The sequence below is a fragment of the Phaethon aethereus genome (assembly GCF_964289735.1).
Source record: "Phaethon aethereus genome assembly, chromosome: 7".
Lineage (NCBI taxonomy): Eukaryota > Metazoa > Chordata > Aves > Phaethontiformes > Phaethontidae > Phaethon > Phaethon aethereus.
In genome coordinates, this window is record NC_138583.1 from 22,151,643 (window position 1) to 22,173,620 (window position 21,978).

Consider the following 21,978-nt stretch of genomic DNA (forward strand, 5'->3'; position numbering starts at 1 on the left):
TCCATGAATGCTGCTCATCACAAGGACTGGAGACAGCAACAAGCTCTCCATCCCAGCCGCCTTTGAAAATGCCTCTGCCATAAGCCAGAATACCGTCTATCCTATTAAGTTCTTTGCAGCTACAAATGGGAAACTGGTTTTAAAACTGAGCCAATTACAAGGTCAAACATGTGCTCATGTCAGCCAACCATGACATGTCATCCAATTTTAAGTGCAAATAGCCTTTTTGCTTTATAGCCATATAAGAGGCCATCCAGGGGAGCAGCATCGCTGTGTAGCTTACTCCAGAAATAGAGGATGCAGATGTGGAAGGAAAGGCTGAGTCAGTCATGAGAGCAATGAATTCTACATCGGACTGGAATAGCAGGGGTTTTCCAAATAAGGCAGACTAAAAAAAGAATCACTTGGGCCGAGAACTATGCCCATGAGATCTGGGCAGAGATAAATTGTATCTGGAAGGTAACAGGAAAAGCAGAATGCAAGGCTCTGAACTTATCACCCATAGATATTGTGGAAAAGGAGCAAACCCTGAAAAATGAAGCAAGAGAATTGGTATGTTATTACCCAGGTGACAATACCTGAGAAATTGCAATGGGCATAGGGTCACACTGTCTGTGTCCCCAGTCGACCTGACAACAAATTATAGGTAGAATCAAACTAATCTGCTCCCTCTGGCACGGGCAACATCTTCACCCTGTTCAACGCTGATCAAAAATTAAACAGCTCAGAACTGCTTCTTGTCCAGAGCTAACTTGTTTCCAAGAAACCTTTGACAAAGTAGACAGTGCCTTCGTGGCAGATTTTTGGTTGCTTATTTATTCAGGCTTTCCAGAAAGTCACCAAAGAAGTTTTAATCTCTGAGCCGAAATTAACTGATTTGATCTTGCTCACACTAGTTGTCTGAATTGCCATCAACTTCACTGAGACAGACTTATACCATGGAAAAAGAAAATCACTGGGAGAACTGCCTGATGGCTTTGAATACTCTAACAATCTGTCTCCCAAATATACTCATGTGCAATTGATGTGACAAATGCAGCAGCAGATCCAGGGTTGATAAAGGTTTTAGAAGACATTAAATCCAGGGGCAATTCCATCATAGCAGAGAAAGGCATCTTACAAGCTGCTCATGAGTTCACTTTTGTGGGAAACACCTTTTATTAGCATTGAAAATACACAAACGTTATGCTTTGTGAGGCAAAGGCGAGTGCTGATTTCTGGAGTCTCACGCCAAGATGGAACTGTAACCTTATTACAGTGTCAGCACAGAGACAGAAATCTCTAGCAGCAATGCAGGAACAATATTCTATCCAGCTCTCAGTTTCGGTGCCTGCGCCAGAAATATGGACGGAACAAAGAACAAAAAAATTTGAGAGTGTGCATGACTGCCCGCAGCTGCACAATATGCAGAGGAGAAAGCCGCCTTGTTTCAAAGTTGCTGTACAAAAAGGCTCATCACTTGAGCTCTGCTTTGGTGATCTCCAAGCCAAAAGGAAGAGAAGCTGATCCTTAGGGGCCCAGAGCAAAAATTATGGAGACAGCAACTTTACACACCGGCAACTTGAAGAAATTAAAGGAAAAGCCCAGGAAAGTATTGGCTGGCAATTCTCAGCCTTCTGCACCTGACAGTGCAAGAAGCCAATTGGTTTGGATATCTTGCCATTTCCAGTTTGATGTGACATGGGAAACAAAACTTCTCCTTGTCCTGACTGCTATTTGAACCCAGCATTTATATCCCAAAGGAAGAGGCTTCGTTAAAGATGTTGGTTTCCTAACACTATGAGACACATACCAAACAACACCCAGAGCTCTAGCTAATTAACCTTTTCTCTTTTAAGCCTTCTGCCCTTTTTCCAGAATTGTACCATGACAATGCCACTCCTGCTCCTGCACCTGGTTCTCCATCCTTCCCTGTGATCCCCGTGCCTTTGGCTGAGAGTATGAATTCCCATCTCCTTCAGGCCAGCCCCTTGCATTCGGCTTCCCTGCAGCCTGACAGCCAGATGTGGAGCTCAGCCTCGGGGCCACTTCGCTTTACTTTTCCCTCAGACTGAAGAGCTGCATCAGCAACTGACAGCTATTTGGTTATATCTTTTTTAATCATTCCACTTGCATACATGTGATCAACTGAAAAGTGCTCACAGCTGCTGGAAAAAGCAGACAACAAAGTCTCCAGCTTGCCCTGTGGATTCAACAGAGGAGCCAGGACTCAATTTCTCAACAGGATTGCCTGCAGATCATGCTGGACACAAGAATCAGTCCAGGAAGCCAAGCTGCTATACACAAACCATAAACTATCTGTCAACACCCAGAACTGATTCTGCCCAACTTTCTAAATAACCCAGACCCACAATGTTGTTCTGTTGAATCTCCAGAGCTCTGCCAACATTTCTTGGACCGCCCATCTCTAGCTGTCAGTATATTGAGACCCATATTCTCCAAACATTCATATTTCAAAGGCAGAAGCAGGGAATGAAAGTGACACCTTCTTCTAAAGCCTTCTCCGCACAGAGGCTCCCACAAGGTGTCAGAACAAGCAGCGCCTCACCACCATTCCCACCACATGGATAACAAACCTGTTGAGCAGGAGGAGAGTTTGTTGCTCCCAACAGCTTCAAGTTGGTGCAGACATCGCCCAATAGCACACCAGGGAGGCTGGTACCTGTGGGACACCAGCAACCTGAGAATACGATGCAGGAAATAATCTAACACCTGCGGCAAAGAATACAAGGGGTTGAATACTTTTTATGCAATTTAAATTGGAGGGTCCTTATAACTCCTGCCTGAACCATTTAGGAAAACTAGAAAAGCATAGCTTTTTATGGGAGCTTACTCCATGGGAGTATTTTCCTGCGTCTGGGCAGAGAAAGGGTAGTTAAGTACAGCCCTGGACACATTAGTTACACACAGTTACACAGGCTCAGCTCAGAATCTGTTTACACAGAACTAGGAATGCATGTCATAGAATTGGATTGTAGATTTTATTGGTTGGGTTGTAGCTTTTTTTTTTGTACAGCCCTCATCTGGGCTTCAGGGCTCTTCAATATTAATCATAACATAAAAATTAGACAAAAAATAGCAGAGCAGAAGCCCTAGGAGCAGAAACAAAAAAGACAGCAATACACCCAGTGCTTCTAGCCTGGTTACAAACTGTGGTGGATAGCAAAGTTTCCGAATTCTTTTGAAATATTGGAGTGCTGCAGGGATAACATGTCGGATTTAGACTCAAGACACTGAGAACTATTCAAGAAAACAAAGACTTTGATTTACACTCAAGTATATCTTCTTCTGGATTAATATGCCCAGCTCTGAGATAACATGGAGATTTTTTTTACACATAACATAAACAAATCCTCCATGCGCAGTGGATGGTGGGGCAGTGAAAAGGAAAGCAGTTTGGGAGCATGCACTTTCCAAGGAAAGGAAAAACACTTTGTCATTCACTTTGGGTTTGGCTTTCCAAAGTGTTGCCGGGGCACCGAGCGTTTGATATAATCAATCTGCTACCAAGAGCTCCATCGACGCACAGGGAGCTGCCTACATTGCCGGGTGATTCCCAAAACAACAGGGGTCTGGGTAACATCACCTCTCCCACTTCTGCCTTCCCTCAGCTAAATGTGACAGAGCAATTGTGCTGAGGGCTCCGGCCTGAAGAAACTAGTGGGGACTCGTGCAACTGCATAAACTGGCATTACTGGTCCCCGGCATATACAAGGCTATGAAGGCAGACTGGCAGTTTTCGGCAGTAAATGAAATGAGCCTTCCCAACTGGGCATCATGTACTTTTTCCCCCCTCCATCTTCTGCCATCAGCAGCAGCAGTCTGATGCTTCACTCTTTGTTGCAGGAACAGGACACAGTGCTGCAACAGGGACCAAGGTGGGGTGGGCTCTTGTTTAACCTGCACAGACCTTAGAGAAAAAAAAAGTCTTGATTTCTGTTCCCAAATTCTATGAACTATAAGCCTATCCTCAGCAGTCACATGCTCCCTGCCAGTCCTGGCTGGACTCAGCTCTTTGCCCTCACACTCCAGCCTCTGGCCCCAGGCTGCTGCCTGCCCAGACCCCGGCGGGCAGCCCCTCTCCCCGGTTTTGAGCACAGCCCCTGCCACAGAGCCGGTTGGCTGCAGACTGTGAGCACACAGGTGCTGAGCTCTGCTGGGGGAAAAGATCCCAGCTCCACAATTGTCTGCTTCAAAATCCCTGCTGTGTCTGTCAGTTTGCTTTTTTCACCAGCAACGTTTTAGGAACAGCTGAGCACTCAGATTCCCCTTTCCCTGGGACTGAAAACCAAGCAAATCCAGCTAGCACACACAGCTGCTCCTTCATTTAGAAAGAACAGTGTTTTGCATCTGGCTAGGCCACTCCTCAAAAGCATGGTGAGAAAAAACACTTGTATAACAGATGATTAACACAACAAGAGACACTTGAAAGTAGAACTGCAATACTTTGCATGCATGCTAAGTACTATCCCTGCAGCCAGCATCTTCTGCATTTCTACCCAACACATTTTCTTCATGCAAGGAAAACTTATTTATTCTCTTCTTGGCACATCTCAGGCAACACACTGCTTCCTAAAGACACAGACCTCTTGCTGGGACAGCCAAATAAAGCTTGAGTTCGCAATATGGGTTCTTCAAGCAGTTTCTCCTCAGTGGTGCATCCAGCAGATTCCTGTCACTGGCAAGCCTTTGCCAAGTGAGTGCATGTGTATTGTACTGTAACAGCAGTTGTGGAGATCACAGTTGACGAGTGACACAACAGTTTTTGGCGCTTAGTCTGATGCACTCCAAAATCTTTTCTCACATGGCTACACTGAACTGCCTCACAGCAGTTTGAAGCAACAGTCCTTCTACACCTTTGTGGAAACTGAGGCACAGACCTGCACTGACCATCCCAGGGCCACCCCACCTGCTTACAAAGGCAGGACTGGAAAGCAAACCCAGATCTGCCAAATCTTAAGACTCTGGCTTCAGCATCAGAACACTCTACCACAAGCAAAGTCACCAAGGTAACTCTTGCTATCTTGACCCAAGTCTTGTAGCTCTCAAGTCCATTCAAACTGAGGCAGGTCTCGCCTGAAGATGAGGTGCAGTGCTGCCAGGAGGGAACACACACACAGGGACAGCTGCTCCAGGCAGTTTCCCACACCTGAAACAGGCCATGAAGAGCTCCATCTCACACCCCTTTCCAGCATCAGCAAAAGAAACAGCCAGGAGGTTACAGACATCAACACATTATGTGGAAGGCTAAAGGAATCAAGAGAAATAATTCATGCCAGTTATTTTACAGTGCCCCTGGTCCTCACCTACCACACTGTGGACAAATGGGTGGGGCAGGTGTGGAAGAAGCAGACACCATCTCCAGCACAACAGCTCCCATTACAACCAGCCGACCGCTTAACAGGGAGACCCTGGATTTGGGAAGTTCTCAGACAAGGACAGCATTAGGTTAGTTAACATGCCTAAATTTACATCTGTCCAAGAGTGCCACATTTCCTGTGCTACAAGCCCCACAAGAAGGGGAAATCAGTTTTTTCCTTCATCAATGTCTGGCTTTGTGCCAGAGGCTTTGGCTTTTTGTCCTTTCAAAAGCTTCCCTGGGGAAGCTATTTCCTTGAGGTCTACTTTCTCCTCGTGCCTGGCCTTCGCCTGAGCAAGGGTTACAGGGGGGCCCCAGCCCCACTTTCAGGAGGTCTCCAAGGCTGAGGCTGGCCAGGATGTCTACAGAGACCAACCTCACTCTGCATCAGGCAGCATCTTGCTGGCAGATACCCTCAAAGAAAAGGCAATTGCACAGCAGCTGATCTGCAGTTGCCCACTCTGGTCCCTTTGAAGAGGGACACAGGGACAGGAGCTGGCTCCAATGCATCCGTGTGAAGCAGTGAGCACGTACACTCCAGAGGTGCCAGACTGAACCCAGAGTCCCTGTGAGGCTGACTCCTCATTCACACACCGCACCCTGGAGCTGGGGCATAGGGCCCCACCAGCTTGCGGATGTAGGAAATCAGACTCCTTCCCTCCCAGACAGTGTGGCTGACACCCCCATCCTAAAATCTGAAGTTTAGCCAAAAGACTCATGGAGGAGGAGCTGGAGTCATCTCTCATCCTGCCCTCCTCCATATACATCATTTCAGGATGAAAACTGTGAGAGCAGCAAAATAAGCCTCTGAGAAAAATCTAGTGACTGTGTGTGACCTTACCCCTGCAGTACATTGTCCACACATTAATTCATTTCAGGATAAAGTTTTAATAGATTCTTACCTCCAACATCAGAAAACCTTCCTCAACAGCCACATGGCCTGGCATCCTGCTCCTCCAACACTTGCATGAACTTTGCAGTAGAGTCAATGACAGGAACATACATCAGTTTCTTAAAACTGTTAATTTTGTCTGTAGACACTTCTGATATCCTTAACCTCCCACCTACTTGCCATCCATAGAGAAATCATTTAGGAATACAGTCATGACCACACTTTATTGGGAGAAACATGCTTAAAACAAGCCTATAAATATCAACATTCAGCCTGAAAGGTAGTATCATTGCAGGGGTCAGAGTCAAGGCTATATTGGCTACTGGCTGAGTTCCTTGACTACCACACAGCTGGCTCCAATGAGGTTAGACGAGGTTTGTGTGGCTGCCCACTTACACATACAGGACAGTAAGCATGCTCAACAGCAAGGAGATGATGGGAGTGTGGTTGTGCAAAGGGTTCAGAACACAGATGAAGTTCAGGCTGCAGAAGAGCCACAACTATTCACCCCTGTGTGATCTGGGGCAACTCACTTCACTTCTACATATATTTTCACTTGAGTGACAGAAAAATAAACTTTATATATAACAGAAAACTGATAAGCAGAACAGTAGATAATGCCTTCGAGGGGTCTCATATACAGTAAAGCCTAATATGCTTTCAGGTTATATGTACTCTTCAATGCCAATGTAGCAATCATTTGCCATTGATTTGGACAGAAGCGGGTTCATTTAATTGGTACTGAAGCTTTGTGGAGGTCAGCACAATTCTAGTATGACACCGGACAACAGCAAAAGCAGAGATAAACTGAGAGGCCTGGGGGAGTGGGAAACACCTTCAGTCACATGGCCGCAGTGTCCTTCTATTCCTGGTTTGCATGAATTTAACAAAATGTTATGCAATTCATAGATAAATGCTCTGCTAACATTAAGTTTGAGGTATGACATGCAGGACTTGGCAGGGCTGTGGAAGCCCAACTCACTGCACAGAAGAGCTGGGATGGTGGCAGAGACCTCCGAGGCAGGCACAAACGGTGTCTCTGTGCAGGCACAAGAGAAGCAAGGGGTTCCAGAAAATGTTAGGGTGGAGAAAATTTCAGAGTGTGAAGGAAGAAAGATGGCACATGCAAGTCAGACAGGTCTTTTCCCCAGGAACCCCAAATGGCATGAAAACTTTGTGACCCTGTGTTGGCCTAAGCAGCAGCAACCAGTATCATCCCACTGCACATGGCACAACTCTCACCCCAGGTACCCCAGCCTGAGGATACGAGCACGCAGCAGCTGAGGCCCGGGGCAGATCAGACAGCAAATGTATAGAAAGAGCCACATCCCCCCAGTCTTCCGCAGGGGCTTAGGAAAGGCAAAGGAATGAGTCAAGGAGACAAGCTCGTGCAACACAGGGAGAAGACGTGCCCTGGCCACTTGCTGGGCTGGCACTGCCAGCAGGACTCCATCAGCAGCTGCAAGCAGAGCCCAAGACAGAGCAGCCATATGGAGAGGACCCAGTGGGCTGGAGCTGTGCAGGAGAAGGACAGCCTGTAGGAGACGTTGCAGTTCCTCTGTACAGAAAGGCTGAATTATGCACCAGTCCTGGAATCCAAGGGACAAAGCTAAAAGCTGCTCATCTGGCAGCAGTGAGACTTCAGCAAGGAGCAGCACGTGGCTTTAGGAGACAGATTGCTGTTGGGTAGGTCACACACAGAATGAACCTCTTCGCTTGTACAGCCACTAATGAGAAAGCAACTGAGCAGAACAGCGTTTCAGCAAACCTGCTTCAACTTCGCTGGATTAACATCACTATATAATACAGCTGACAAATAAACAGCAAACAATACCTTTCAGCAAATGAAACACACCACTTAAAGACATTCATGAAGTACAGGTTTGCTTTCAAAGAGTAACAGAGGAAAAAAGGACCCCCTTTCCTGCACTATCCATCCGCACTCACCCTCCACCCCAACAGCTGTAGAGCTTCAGTTCTGCCTAATACCTCTCCAGATTTATTGGATGCCCAGCTAGAAAGCTCTGATTGTTCCCTGTTGCAGTATTTTGCCATGGGTGAGGAATGTGGGAGGGTTCCATAATATTTTTATGACTATTATATGACCTTCTGTTAACTTGATGGGATAAGTCACAGGGCCCTCCCTGAGAAGAGGGCAAGCATCCCTTGAAACGGATGTTCATGGGGAGGCATAAAGGTCAAACCAACAGTGGAGCCTGAACACTAGTAGGAGTTTTAATTATGAATTATGAATCTAGCTACTATAGGTTGCTATTTTGGGAGCTGCTAAATTAACAGGCAAGTAAGAAACAGGAGGATTGTCTCAAAAGATAGCGCATTTGCACCTCCTGCCCTTTAAGGGACATGAAATTTTTAAGTCCTGGATCTGAAACAGCAGTGATTTGTGGTGCCTGATTTATCAAGGTCACAAAGCACCAAAGCAAATTTTTGCCTCCACTTCTGTCTCTTCTCATGCCAAGGGGAAAGCTAATCCCCCAGAATCCCTCTCACCAGCACAGATTACATTGCTTAAAAAAGGGTATCCTCTCCCCTCAGTTCACTTTACAGGGTCTGGAGAGTAAAATTGGGTAGCTTCTGACTAGAGCTGGATAAAGCAATTCTCTCAAGAAAACGTTGCCATGTTAAAGCTGAGAGTTTTGCAAGCAGACACGAATCTAAAGCAAGAATAACTTCACTTAAAGGTGGAAATATCAGATCAAGAGAGATTGGATTCATTAAAAGAGAATTTCACCTCCTCTTAAGACCTTTCTTTTCTGCCTTTCTGAAAAGGGTTAAAATTGCCTTTGAATTTTGTGCCAGAGTTGAAACAAATTTTACCATAGGCTACAAGAGATTCATAGTCCTGCATCATAGGAATTTTCATATCCATTCACTGAAAACGCTGCCGTGGCTATCCCTTAAAAGTGTCAAGCCACCGAACCAGCAACAGCAAGTGAAATTTGTATCTGCTGACGGCCCTGAGAGGCAGCCTTAGCAGGGCACCAAAAAGGCACGCTAAACCCCAGCTCCTTTCAGGGCTCAGGGGACCCCAGTGTAGATGGGAAGACCCCATTCCCTGGAGAGCAGAGCGACCGCGGGGTGCCGGGTGCTCGCGCCCGCAGAGAGAGGGGTGTTCAGCGCCTTCTCTCACCAGAGCACTGTGGTATTGGGCGCCCGGACACCAGCCATTAGCTCCCCCGAAACGCCACTGCCCACGCTGACTCCCGGCAGGCTGGCAGTCGGACGCAGAGCCCGCTTGAACCCCAAAACCCTGCTCTTTTCCACTGCCTTTTTTGCCAGCAAAGCACAGAACACGCCAGGGAGCCTTGCACTGTCAGCAAGGGGTTTTTTTGGGGGTGGAAAAAAATACTTTTTTATTCTCTTCGTAATTAAAGCTGTTCTCATCAGGGGGCATGAGGGCAATTTACCTGCTCAAGGGGAGGGGGCTGCCGGCGTTCAGCTAGCGGAAACAGGCTGCTGGCAAGCGGGTGGTCCGCAAGCCCTGTCTGTTTGCGTAGGGAGCGATCCCAGCCGCGGCAGGTAAGCCGCCCGCCGCCCGCGCTGCTCCCGGTGACCACGCTCGCCAGCTGCCCCCACCAGCAGCCACACGACGTCTGCTGAGGACAAGGCCGCTGAGCGGGAATTCAGCGCCGTTCACACACCAGCCCGGGTGAGCAGCACAGTCTTCCCCAAGGACCCCAACGGCACCAGCAGAGCCCTCATTGCTGCAGGACGGCCAGGAAAACCAACCCTGGGGCTGGAAAGAGAGTTTCGAACTTCAGGCTCATGAAAGCTGCATTTACTCTGCTGTAATTGCTAAAGGGAGGAATGAGCTGCACTGAACGGAGCGTTTCTAACAAATACGCTTACGGTAGGAAAAAAGCCTTTTATCTGGGAGCAAAGCTATTTGTGGACACAGACCGGCTCCCGCAGGCCTTTCAGGAGAAACGTCGCTAGCGCTGCAGGGCTGCGTGCCACACGAGGGTACCACCCGGCCTCGGACCCCACCAGGGTCACTTGCTCATCGCAGCCTGCCCAGCTACCAAGCCCCCCGTTTCCAGCGGTGCCAGGCTCAGCGCATGCTCCCGCCTGCTCTGCCGTGCCCTCTGCAGCACGGCTCCGACCCACAGGGCAGTGGCCTTCTCTGGGTGGTGGACGAGACACTCACCTTCAGAGCCAGCCTTTCACCCAGGCGTCGCCAGCTGCTGCTGCCAGGCAGGTCCTACTTGCAAGGTGTTATTTTAGGGGGGTGGTGGGAAGAGACCCATGAGGTGGTCAGCTTGGTTGGAAGCTCGAAGACCAAAAAAGAAGCAACCCAGGAGGCAGCACAGCTCTGGCACACACCCATACACCCAAGCCCAGCAACAGAGGGGCAGGGCTCACCCCCGATACCTCAAAGCCCACTTCCCAAACCACAGTGGCTGTGCCCAACTTAGAGCAGCTTTCTCCCCAGGAGCAAACATCTCCCAGCAAAAGCTACTCAGCTGCTGCCTTTGATATTTAAGTATTCTGCCGTGCTCCCATAGGACACCACAATCAGCTAAGCCCACTCTTCACCCGAGAGGTGACCTCCTCCAGGGCTCTCCCAGGTGAAGCCAATCTTGGCTCCTAAAACCTCAACCACAATTGCCCCTATTGCAGCTGGGGAAGCAGGAAAAAGGCTGGGGAAGAAACAAAACACATGGATGCCAGCCAGTAGATGAGTGGCAATATCTATTTGTAGTCAAAGATCACAGCTTTAAGCGTTGGGGTAATCCTGTAACAACATGCTGAGAACATTTCTGGAGGGCACGATGGCAAGCTGTGCTTGGGCAAGCTGTGGCAGTGCAGAGTATAAAGTGAAGTTCACGATCAGATACACGTATGTTGTGCTCAGGCACATGGTCTGTTTGCATAACAATGTGCCTGAAACATTGCTTTTGTGTTAACAGGAACGATTTGTCAAAGGGTTTGTACCTCAAGGTGAGTTATAACTTTGTGCTTTAAATTAATAAGAATACCTCTCCTTTCCCTTCTAGCAGAAACAAGGCAATGCTAACTGATTCATGACATCCCCCAAATAGTCAGCAGCAGAGAGGAGACATTCCAAGCAAAGAACTTGGTAACAATCCACAGGCTGAAAGTCATTCATCTGACTTTTGTTTTTGAAAAAAGCTGTATATAATTAGCTAATCATGAGGTACAGTTGGAGAAAGAAGTAGGAAAATTTCATGCATCTTTGGAGATTTTATTCTGGTTTTTGCTGCAGTTTTGACTCAAAAATATACCATGAGCTGTAGCAGAATCCCAGCAGGACCACATTCACAAGGGATCCTCTGCTGAAGTCTTCCCACCTCCCACCTGATCTTAACTGAGAATGTCTGAATAATAAATGCTATTTTCCATGTTTGTTTTGACCAACTTTACACAACCGTTTCCTGTGATGAAGACAAGGGCAAATCTGAGACAAGTTACCTCCTATTTGACACCAAAACCTAGTTTGAAGTCATTCCTCAAACTCAACCCTGTTGCCCAGGAGCAGACCAGATCTTTGCCGGGCCTCCCTCAGTGGGCATCACGGTGGTGGCAAGGGGAGAGGGCAACCCAGCAGCTGCGCCATGCCTGCAACAATTGAGCAACGGTCCTCTCTAATGTTTCATTTTTAATAGGTATTCCCAACTGAAAAGCAAATGCTGCCCCACAGCGTGTTTCTAGCAAACGAAAGACAAATGTATACCAGACGCAAGGGGTGTGGGAAGAAGAGGAATGCATCACCAGCTCCCAACTGTCATCGCATGGCTGCTTCTAGGGGGGCTGCACTGCGGGAACAGCAGCAACTCTTCCGGGGGCTCACACGAGGAGACACCTGACTTAAAGCATTGCATTTAGAAACCTCAGGCCTGACTGCGGTCAGGCTTACATGATAACCAAAAATTATAAAATCAGACTGTCTTTATATAGACATACATATGTAGACATCTTATAGTCATAAGACTGGGTGGATGAAACTGAGTTGGTTTTGCAATTGCTGGGCAGGGCAAAGCCAAGCTGTATTCAAGTGCAGCTTCCTCCGAGAGAATGTTTAAAGAAGGGCCTGAATCTGACCTGAGTTCACATCCAAAGGTGACCTCAACTTCTGGCCCTTTTTCCCACAGCAGGAGACACCAGCGTTCATGGACACACAGCCAAGCAAGCCCTGGAGTTACCTCCAGCCTCCTCAGTTTTCACTCATATCCCCCCTCTCTAACCTTCATGCATCCTTTTTAGCTTGTGAAGCCTGTGGTGGCCTCTCAAACGTACTAAATATAAATGAGTGGACCCAGCTATGTAAATAAAACAGCCCACATGTGGTGAGCATACATGAGGGCAGGGGGTCTTTCCCATGGATGAGAAGGCTGATTGCCAAGCAAATCCCAAGTCCTGCACTCCTGCACAGAGAAAGGGAGCCTAAGATTTAGGAGCAGTCACAACTTGTCTTAAAACAGCTGATCTTCTTCTCAACCTAGGATGGGAAATGCCAGTTACTGGCAGTGCTAAGATCTGCCTCCAGCACCAGGAGATGGAGACCTGGAGGAAAGAAGGTCGGGAGGATATGTAGGGAGGGATTTTTACCGATGAGTGGTGCACAACCAGAAGGGGAAGGATTTCTCCAGTCTTACTGTTGCTGGTATACGTGTACATCAGTGTTGACCAGCATGCACATCATAAAGAGGGCAGCTCTGGGCATGCTGGGAATAATTTGTTTGAACAACTCTTTTCTTGTTACCTCCTGAAAGAGAAGAAGCTCAGACTGGAAAAATAAGTCAGTGGGGCAGTTCAGGAGAAGACTGCCAGGCAGCTGCCTCTCCATCTCCTGTGCAACATCCCATCTGTCAGGCAAGCGGGTGTGCTGGGAGCTGCGTGTAGTGTGGTGGGACTGGGTGTGTGAACTGCAAGCTCTCACTGGTGCACATCCTCTGCTAGGTTAGAGGGTGACTTTGCTACCCACCCTCTTCTAACTGGAGAGGTCTTCATCAAGCTCCCAGCTCTAATGTAGTCCTCTTTGCCTCCCCACGGGCACAAAGGGGCAGGAGAAAGGTGGCCGAGGGCATGTGGCCACCTAAGAGGGTGAGGTCGCAGGGTGGAACAGCAGTGAGAGCAGACCTGAGCTCTGTCTCGCTGTCACACTAGCACAGCACTGAGCCTGCTCCTACTTTTCTGCAGGCACAGAAGAGCCCACACCAAATTCAGGGACTGGACCTCAGCGCAAAGTGACGTACAACACAGCCAGCAGTGCCCAGATTCATAGGGGATGCCCAAGCCAGAAAAATATCATACGTGGCCAGAAACTTCTGCCCATTACCACAGATTCACACCTGGAGAACTGATGTGGCAGAAAAACTCAAGTTTCACCCCAGCTTTCCAGCTGGGGCCAGCACAAGCTCCTCTACCTCCAAATCACACTAGCCATGGCAGTGTCACAGGATTTGCAGGGGAAGCCTCCTCTTTTCTGATCCAGTGCCCGGTGCCTAGGCTGGGGCACAGAGAGTTGGCATATGGGTTCCTCCAGGGATTCATCTAACCTCATCCAACACCAATCTCCATGAGGTCTGTCTCCTTTGCTGCTGCTTCTCCTTGCTCTCAGCCTCTTCCTATTCCCAGTCCCATCTAGGGGTGACGTGATAAACCTCCTGGTTTTAAACCTATACTCTTGAAACCTTTTTAGACAGCATAGTAAAAGAGTTGATGGATCCTGCTGTGCTTGTTTGCTTTGCAGCCTTTTGGAGGCAATGCCAAGTAAAACGAAGCCCCAGAATAAATCCTACCAAACAGGAACATTTTCATAAATAACCTCAGCTACACAGCTTGCAAGTTGTCGAGCACTTCTACTTCTCTGCAGCCAAAAACATGTGTTTTGCGTTGTTTCATATAAATGTCTCTGGTTATTTATCTATATAAGCCCTTCTATAAATTGCCCATTGGGCCTCGAAATGCAGCAAGCAGCCTCTTTGATGTACGTCTCAATCACCAGGTGAATCAATCACTGCTGTGCACACCTTGTTTGCTCCCACGCAGAGAGGTTACCAGTCCCCTTTGCCAGAAAAGAGGGCAAAAAGTCAAAAGGGTTTGATGGATGGATGGTTTGATGTGGGCTGAGCCTCATGCACAGAGCTTGTTTATACTGAGTTACTAGCACTCTCTCCTCCTGCTAACTGATAAAATACTCCTCCTCCATCCCTCCTTATGAAATACACTCCAGACCAAGAGCCTGCACATGAATATTTGATCTCTTTGTGAGCTCCTTTTACACTATTGCATTTCCTCCTGTAGTAGCAATTCCTCTCTGTACGGGAATAAGTAAAACATCAGCCTTTTTCTGTGGGGTTAGGGGGGTATATCAGTCTTGTTACAGACCCATTCCGCACATAAGTGCATCTCACTCTTCAACATCACAGCACAACTTTTAGCATTTACTCTGAGTCCTGTGAATGAGTCATCTGGGTTACAGTTTAGCTGAGTAACCTTCTTGATTGAGAGCTATCATCAGATTTCACAAGGGATGTGCAGACTGATTGACTGGCAGGCAAGGTTCGTCATCCTCCAGCGAGCTGTGCTGCTGACATACTGTGTGATACTGTCCGGGTCAAGGCATCACTCTGCCTCAGTTTCCCCATTCAAAATGAGCCAGTGCAATAGAAAAACTAAGAGTGTTTACTTTACGTTGACATAGCACTCCTGTTTGCAATGTTGTCGAGTCTCGGTGATGACAGTCAGCCTGCATATACAGTGCACTGTAACATGTCACGCTTCTCCAGAGAAAGCAACCCCTTGTTGGGGTTTCTCACCCCTGCACGTGGCTCCTGCACTGCTGCTACGAGTTGCTGTCTTCCAGTGTGACAGCTCATATTAGCAGTGTTTTCGTAGGGGGGGGCTGAAGGGATAGAGATGTTGGAAGAGGGAAGACAAGAGCCTTAAACAGCTTGGCCAGCAGTTCAAACACCTCCTGGCGTGACAGCCCAGGGCTTGTATCCACTGGCAGCTACTGAGGAAGGAATTGGCTGGCCTTGGGATCGGGCTACAATCTTTGTTCAGGGGTCTCAACAGCAGCTGAACTGCTGATTCAGAGAGAATATGTGTGATTGATTTCATCCCTTCTTCAGCTACATACAAATAGGCTGAGGCTGCTCTGGAGTATCTCATGGGTAATTCTGCCTCTGCACTGCTCCTGCGTAGCTGTCTTTGGTACCCCCTGGGCTCTGTGTTTTCTTGTGACCTGTGGTGTGGGGCAGGACTTCTTTCACTACAGCCTACTCTTGGAAAAAATATGCTATTATTAAAGGTGGAGATGGGTCTTTCAAACCCCTTATTCACCTCCCTGTTTGATCACTCCAGTCCCATGGGACTTCTTGTGGGATGAGGAATTTCTCAGTGCCAGTGGGAAAAGTGAGTATGTGCTCACAAGAATCACATCCTCCCATGGGCCTGAAATCCACAGTCTTCACATCCAGATCACAAGCTATGTCTATATAGCAGTAAGTGATCCTAAGCATAGACTTTTCCATCTGCTCTGCCTACCTGTGTCTGCCTTCTAGCTGCCTCTTAAACAGCACCCACCTGCTAGGAGGGTTTTGTCACATTAAACTCAATATATTCTGGGAATGTTTTAGACTACAGCCCAGACATGCAGACTCTGTGGAAAAAGGAGATGGATCTATTTTTACTGTGGCAGTCCATCCAGAGTCCCTGATGAGCCAGCTTCAGCATGACCAGTGTCTCCAAGTCCTGGGGCAGGGTGACTGCTCCGTGATGGGGGGTTCCTGCATGTGTGGGCAACATGGTGTATGTGACATGTCAGATTATCTTTGAACATGTCTGCAGTCTCCGCAGCCATTGTATGGGAGCAGCTCACAGCAGGGGAGCCTGACCAAGCCCACACTCCTGCAAGAAAGGATGGAAACTGAGGGACAGCAGATGTATAGAGGGCAGATAGGGACTTGTGCAGGGTGTAGCCATGCCTCAAGGTCACACACTGAGCTTCCTTCATGTTTCCTTTCCCTCTTTACATGCCAAGTTGAGATCTCTTGCCATCCACCTGAGAGCCAAGATCAGGCTCCCAAAGACCGGAGATACCCAAAGAAGAGGGGTGAGGTCCCCCAGCCCCCTGCCCCAAGCCCAGCACTGAGCTCTGCTCCCCCTGCCCCAGCCATGCCACGGCAACCCCATCACGCCAAGGCCTCCCCTTCGCCCCACTCACTCGCAGTGGAGACAAGGACCGAGAAGATGGTGGAGACCGGCTTCTTTATTGTGTTGCCCCTCAGCACAGCAGGAGCAGTCCCACTGGAGAGGGTTTGTGCCCACCACTTGGTGCACCAGGCACATCCCTGATGGCCGGGAACAGCCAGATCCCTGGCAGCTCCCTGGACAGGCAGCTTGTGCACCCTGCTGGCTGACATCACCCTCGTTAATTTGGGGGAGCACCCCAGTCCCTGTCAGGGCTTTACCACCTCCACAGCGCTTTGCAGCTCCCAGCCCCACTCCTGCCTCAGCCCTCCTAACCACTCACACTGCTCTCAGCAAAGAAACCACAGGCAGCTGAGGGGCGGCGAGATTGGAGGCATTCATTTCCTTGGGGTTTAGCCTTGAGCTTAGTGCCTTGAACTTAGTCTCAGCTCTCCTGATGTCTCCTCTCCCTCGTTCCTCTGTGGCATTCCTGGGTTAGCTTTACCGTCATCCCCCAGAGATCATGAGTTTAAATCACACAATTAGAAGTAATGCTACTAATAATAGCAAACGAAGATTTTTTTTCACTTGAGGATTTTCTTTTGTCTGGGTTTTGAGTCTCTTTTTGCAGCTTTTCTCTGCAATTTTGTGAGCTAGAAATGTGTTTTCATGGAGAGTTTTTCATGGGCAGCAACCTCTGGGAGCCCTGCTATTGAACTGGCAATCGGATGCATAGTAAATAAATCTGCTTTTGATAGTTCTTGTTATTACAGCTTGGTTTAAGATACACACATGGGTTTCCAGTGCATACATACATAACACACGCAGACGTACGCGTACATCCTGATCACGCATCTCTCTGCCAAGCACTGTGTAGAATAGCGCAAGCTGTGCCCAGCCCAGCCAGTTTGAGCAGGGTGGCACTGGGATGGGGATTGATCCAAGCTGTCCTGACACAGAGCAGAGCCCTGGGGGATGGCCAGCCAGGAGACCCTCGCACACGCTGCTTCAGGGGGCAAGTGTTAGTCCAATTCTTGGAAAGCCTCTAAGGTTAGCATCAAACAGGTGACCAAATAGGAGAAGGGACGTTTATGCTGACATGCTGGGGAGTCCCCTTCTGAGCAAAGGGAGTTAGCCTGGGGTCAGGGGGAGGAGGCTTGCAGGTTTCACAGGGAAAGCAGGAATCACCAGCAGTTCAGAGGCACAGTCTGCTTGGACCCTTGGTCCTCGTCCACCAGAGAGTGGTGCTGTAGGGATCTGAGAGATCCCTACAAGCACTTCAGATGTGTTCCCACATCCAGTTTCTACCTATGATTGCCCTTGCCCCAGAGGCACTAACCTCTGTCCCCGTCCCCTGGCAGCACCCCCACGCCATCCCGCACGCAGTGTGACGAGCTTTATCGACGCCGGACACCTGGATGAGAGCTCACCCCTGGGCCACTGCCAGGCACAAGGCACGGCCTGTGCAAACGGCCCCGTGAGAAACGCAGTGCCTCTCCATCCGTGCCAGCAGTAAGAAGGACCCCAGGAGGGGCTGTGAGCACAAAGGCTCTTCACCAGCCCCTCCAGCTCACCCCCTCTGCTGGCTCAGCCTGCGGCACCGTGGCTGTGCCGCCAAAGGTCTCTGGGGCTGGTTGACCTGATGGGGGACAATCAGGGCAGTATATTGCTGAGCCTTGACCGCATCCCTGGTGGGGTGGGAAATTCCCAGAGGAGCGGGCGAGTGTTCAGCAGCATGTTGGACACCCTTTGATCACAGAACATAAAGCAAAACAGGCCAGTTACTGATCTGTGTTTGCCGCGGCTCTGAGCTCTCCCCAGCCCCCTTCAGATCCATGTAGTCTCTATCGTGCTTTTCTTGTTCAGACAGTAAAACTTTATGGTGCCCTTTCATCGCGCCTCGCAGAGGACTGGCTACAGCCTGCCTTTTGCAGGGAGCAGCCGGGCTGGCAGTGCAGCGGTGGGATCCTGCTGTCCCCTGCCGGGCATCCCCAGCACGGCTTGCAGCGCTGCCCCAGGGCTGAAGACTCCGGAGGGCATGATTTAGTGGTCACAGCAAAGGAAGAGGGGGCACACTTTAGATTTTCTCTCCAGCTCTGCTGTTTATGTGGCTGCAGACACCCTAGTGCCATATTTTTTCCCTGCCCCAGGAGAGGAGAGAGGTCTACCAAGCTCACCTCAGGATGCTCTCCATTCAGACTGGTTTGGAAAGCTGTGGACCACTGCTGATACAAGGCAGAGTGAAACTCCCACTGACTGCAAGGAGATGTTTGTACCCAGTGAAACCATAGCTGCAATTCATTGGTGCTTCCAATCAACTGGATCCATCTATCATCAGCTGGCTGTCGTGAAAATCCGTTTCCCCTCATGACAGGTGACCTGGTGGAAGGAGGGCACAGGGAGGCAGCACGTGGCTCCACTGCAAAGGCTCTGAGCAGCTGCCTGCTGGCTGCCTGCCCTTCGGCGGCCAAGGGAGAGCATTGGCGTCAATCTGTCTCAGGTGGGCACGTTGGTGGACGGAGATCTCACCTCTGCTGCTACCACTCAGAGAGGGGACCAAGTGTGCCAAGCAAGGCTGCCTGACCTGGTGGTTATAGCTGAGGGCTTAGAGAAAGAAGGAGGGAAACAGCAGAAACAAATTTCTAGAGCATTGTGCAAGGCAGTTTGGGAACTGTTTTTACATGATGGGCAGGGAGTGAGAATAGCTGAGTAAGTCAAGCATGTTCCCCTAGGTTTCTGCCAGAGCATGGCTTGTGGTGCCCCGCTCCCCGTGATGGGAATCTCCGCTCACTGCGGCGCTCTTGCAGCATCACCATTTTGCAGAGGGAAGGCACGAGGTGCATGCGGCTCCCCCACAGCCTTCCCAGGGGCGGCCGCTCGGCACAGATGCTGCGCTGTGGCCTTGGTCACAGAAGAACGGCCCCAGTGGCCGTGCCGCAGCAAAATGACTTGAGCAAAGCGTGAGGAGGGAGAGATGAAGATGAGGACTAACACCACCATGAAACTAACACTGAAATAAAATCCTGTTGAATCAAACCATATATCATGGGAAGCAGCCTGTAAATGTGAATCCTGGCTGGCAGCCAAAGTGCAAATGGCAAGCTTCTGTGCAAGGGAGAAGGCTTAATGTGCAGGCTTAATAGCCCACAGCTATTACGTCTCCCAGAACAAGCTGTGCTGGTGCATAGGTTTTGCAGGGTTGGATACAGGCTATTAAACCTCTCTAAGGTCATAAGTTCTCAGTCCTCTTCTGACCGCATAAACTCACTCTTAAAAACCCCACCAAAACACACTCAAATGGCTCACAGTTTCGTTGAGAGTGTCATCTCCCCACTTGAACAGAGGCAGAATGAGAAGAGACCCCTCAACCAAGAAAAATGAGGTTCATGTGAGATTGCTTTGTAGGAGCACTAGCCAAAAAATTCCTAAATGGAAGGAAAGAACTGCTAAAAGAGTGTTGGTACAAAGCAAATCTGAGGATACCTGTCCCAGTCACTCCATGCTCCCCTCCTGGGCACTGGAGTGAGAGAAGCACTAGTGCAACAGTGAATAGTGAGTGGAGAAGACCTTAAGTTACCCCAGGCTAAGGGCCACTCCAGGGTGGGGGACAAGGACCCTCAGAAAGGCTGATGTAGGCCCACTCAGAGGATGGAGGTTTGGCAATAGCTAAGGGAACATGGGAGTGAGACAGGAGGTTTAAATTGTTAACGTATTAATCCGCCTTTCCCAAATGGATTCTGTTCCTCCATCACCACCACCCATAAATTTACATTTATTTTAAGCCCTGGGGCTTGTTGCTCTCCAGAAAGGAAACATTGCTATCAAGGGCAAAGTCATTCAGTTACTGGGTGAGAGCTCAGTGCAGTTTAATACGAGCTCCAGAGCACCAGCCCAGCTCGCTGCACCGCGCGTGGGCAGCAGGGACCCCACCTTGGGAGGAGGCAGCAGTTCACTGTGCTGGGAGGTGCTGAGTGCTGCTGAAGGGTGGGTGCTGACGGCACTCAGGATTGTGCTGTGGTGCTTGATGCTTTTCCTCAACCCTAAGCTCGTGGCTCTATGGTTCTGAAAGAGACTTATGTCTTCCTTTCACCCATTTGCTTTTTAAGTAGTTTTCTAGCTTTCATGTTTGTAAAGAAACACCTGAAATTCAGTACATCAATATTAAAAAACCCCAAGACAGTAAAATAAAAAGGCACCCAGACTGTTTGCATGACCTCAGGGCTCTTAAGCTGCTTTGGTGATTTCTGGAAGCGGAGGGTGCACCTGGAGCCTGCAGCAATGCACCACGAGAGGGCACAGGGGTCACCCAGGTGGTGCCCGGCCGCAGCGGGCAGGGCGGTGGGGTGTCCCGGCTGGGTCCTTCCCCAGCCTTCGTGTGACCTCCCCTGCTGGCGTGCCTCTGGTTCCGTCTTTGTGTCTCTCTTGAAAAGGAAGTTTTGACACACCGCTGAGTCATCAGCTGTGGAAAACCCATAGTTCCTTCAAACACCCACGGTGCTGCGGGAGGACGAGAGAAAACAGAAACACCCAAACGCAGTGCCAGTGCTGAAAGGCAAAGACACGTTTTGGGTCTGCACCATTCAGCGCTGCCCCTCGGGATGCTCTGGGAGCCCTTCTCCAGTGGGAAGTGCTCACATGGAAAACGTGCTCTGCCCCCACACCTTGTCAGTACTGTCTGCTGCAAAATATCTGCCACCCACCGCCTTGTAAGTGTTCAGAAAAACACTGAAGTTATTTACAGGAGTTAGGGGCCCATTTCATGAGCCCAGTCATTAGGCTGTCCTGGGAAAATCCCAGCTTGAAATACAGACCAAGATACCATGGAAGAAAAGCTGTTGCTGTGCCCTTGGACCAAGTCGTCTCTACCCCCGGGGCACGTCAGTTCAACACACACTGGCCAGGTTCGGCTTTGTGGGCTCAGGCAGGTGAGAAAGCACCACGGGAGACAGGCTGGGCCGGCTGCCGCCCCGCCGCAGGGATGCCTGTGCGTGAGCTGAGCGTGATGCACCCAGCCCCTCGCCCGCGCCGCTGCCGGCTTCACAGCAAGGGCCGCGAGGGGCCGCAGCGCGAGATGAGCTCACTGACCCGTACAAAGGGTACGTATGCACCCCACTGCCTGTGTCAGGGAACTTGTGCAACCGTGGTGCCATTCAAATGGCTCTGGGGCCATCGAACGTCTCGGTGACTGCCATACAGAAATACATCTCACTGAGGTTCCCAAGACGAGAAGTACACGTCTGCCCTGCTGCAGTCGGCCTGGGTCTGTAGGACCCTTGGGAATAGACCCGATCTCCTTGTTCCTGCGGCTACACGTCAGCCCGGATGCTGCCCAAGCCGTACTAGTCAGAGCCTGGCAAAAGCTGGGCGGAGAGCAGCAGCCATGGTGGGGGGCTCAGCTGCAGGAGGCAGCAGGGCTGGGGTGCCCTGGGAGCCCCGTGACCTGCCAGAAACATGCCGCTGTCTCGCCAAGAGCAAACACCGCCATCCTCACAAACGGTTAACCTGCCGGGAGCTGCACAGCACTAATGACTTCACATGCATTTAATCA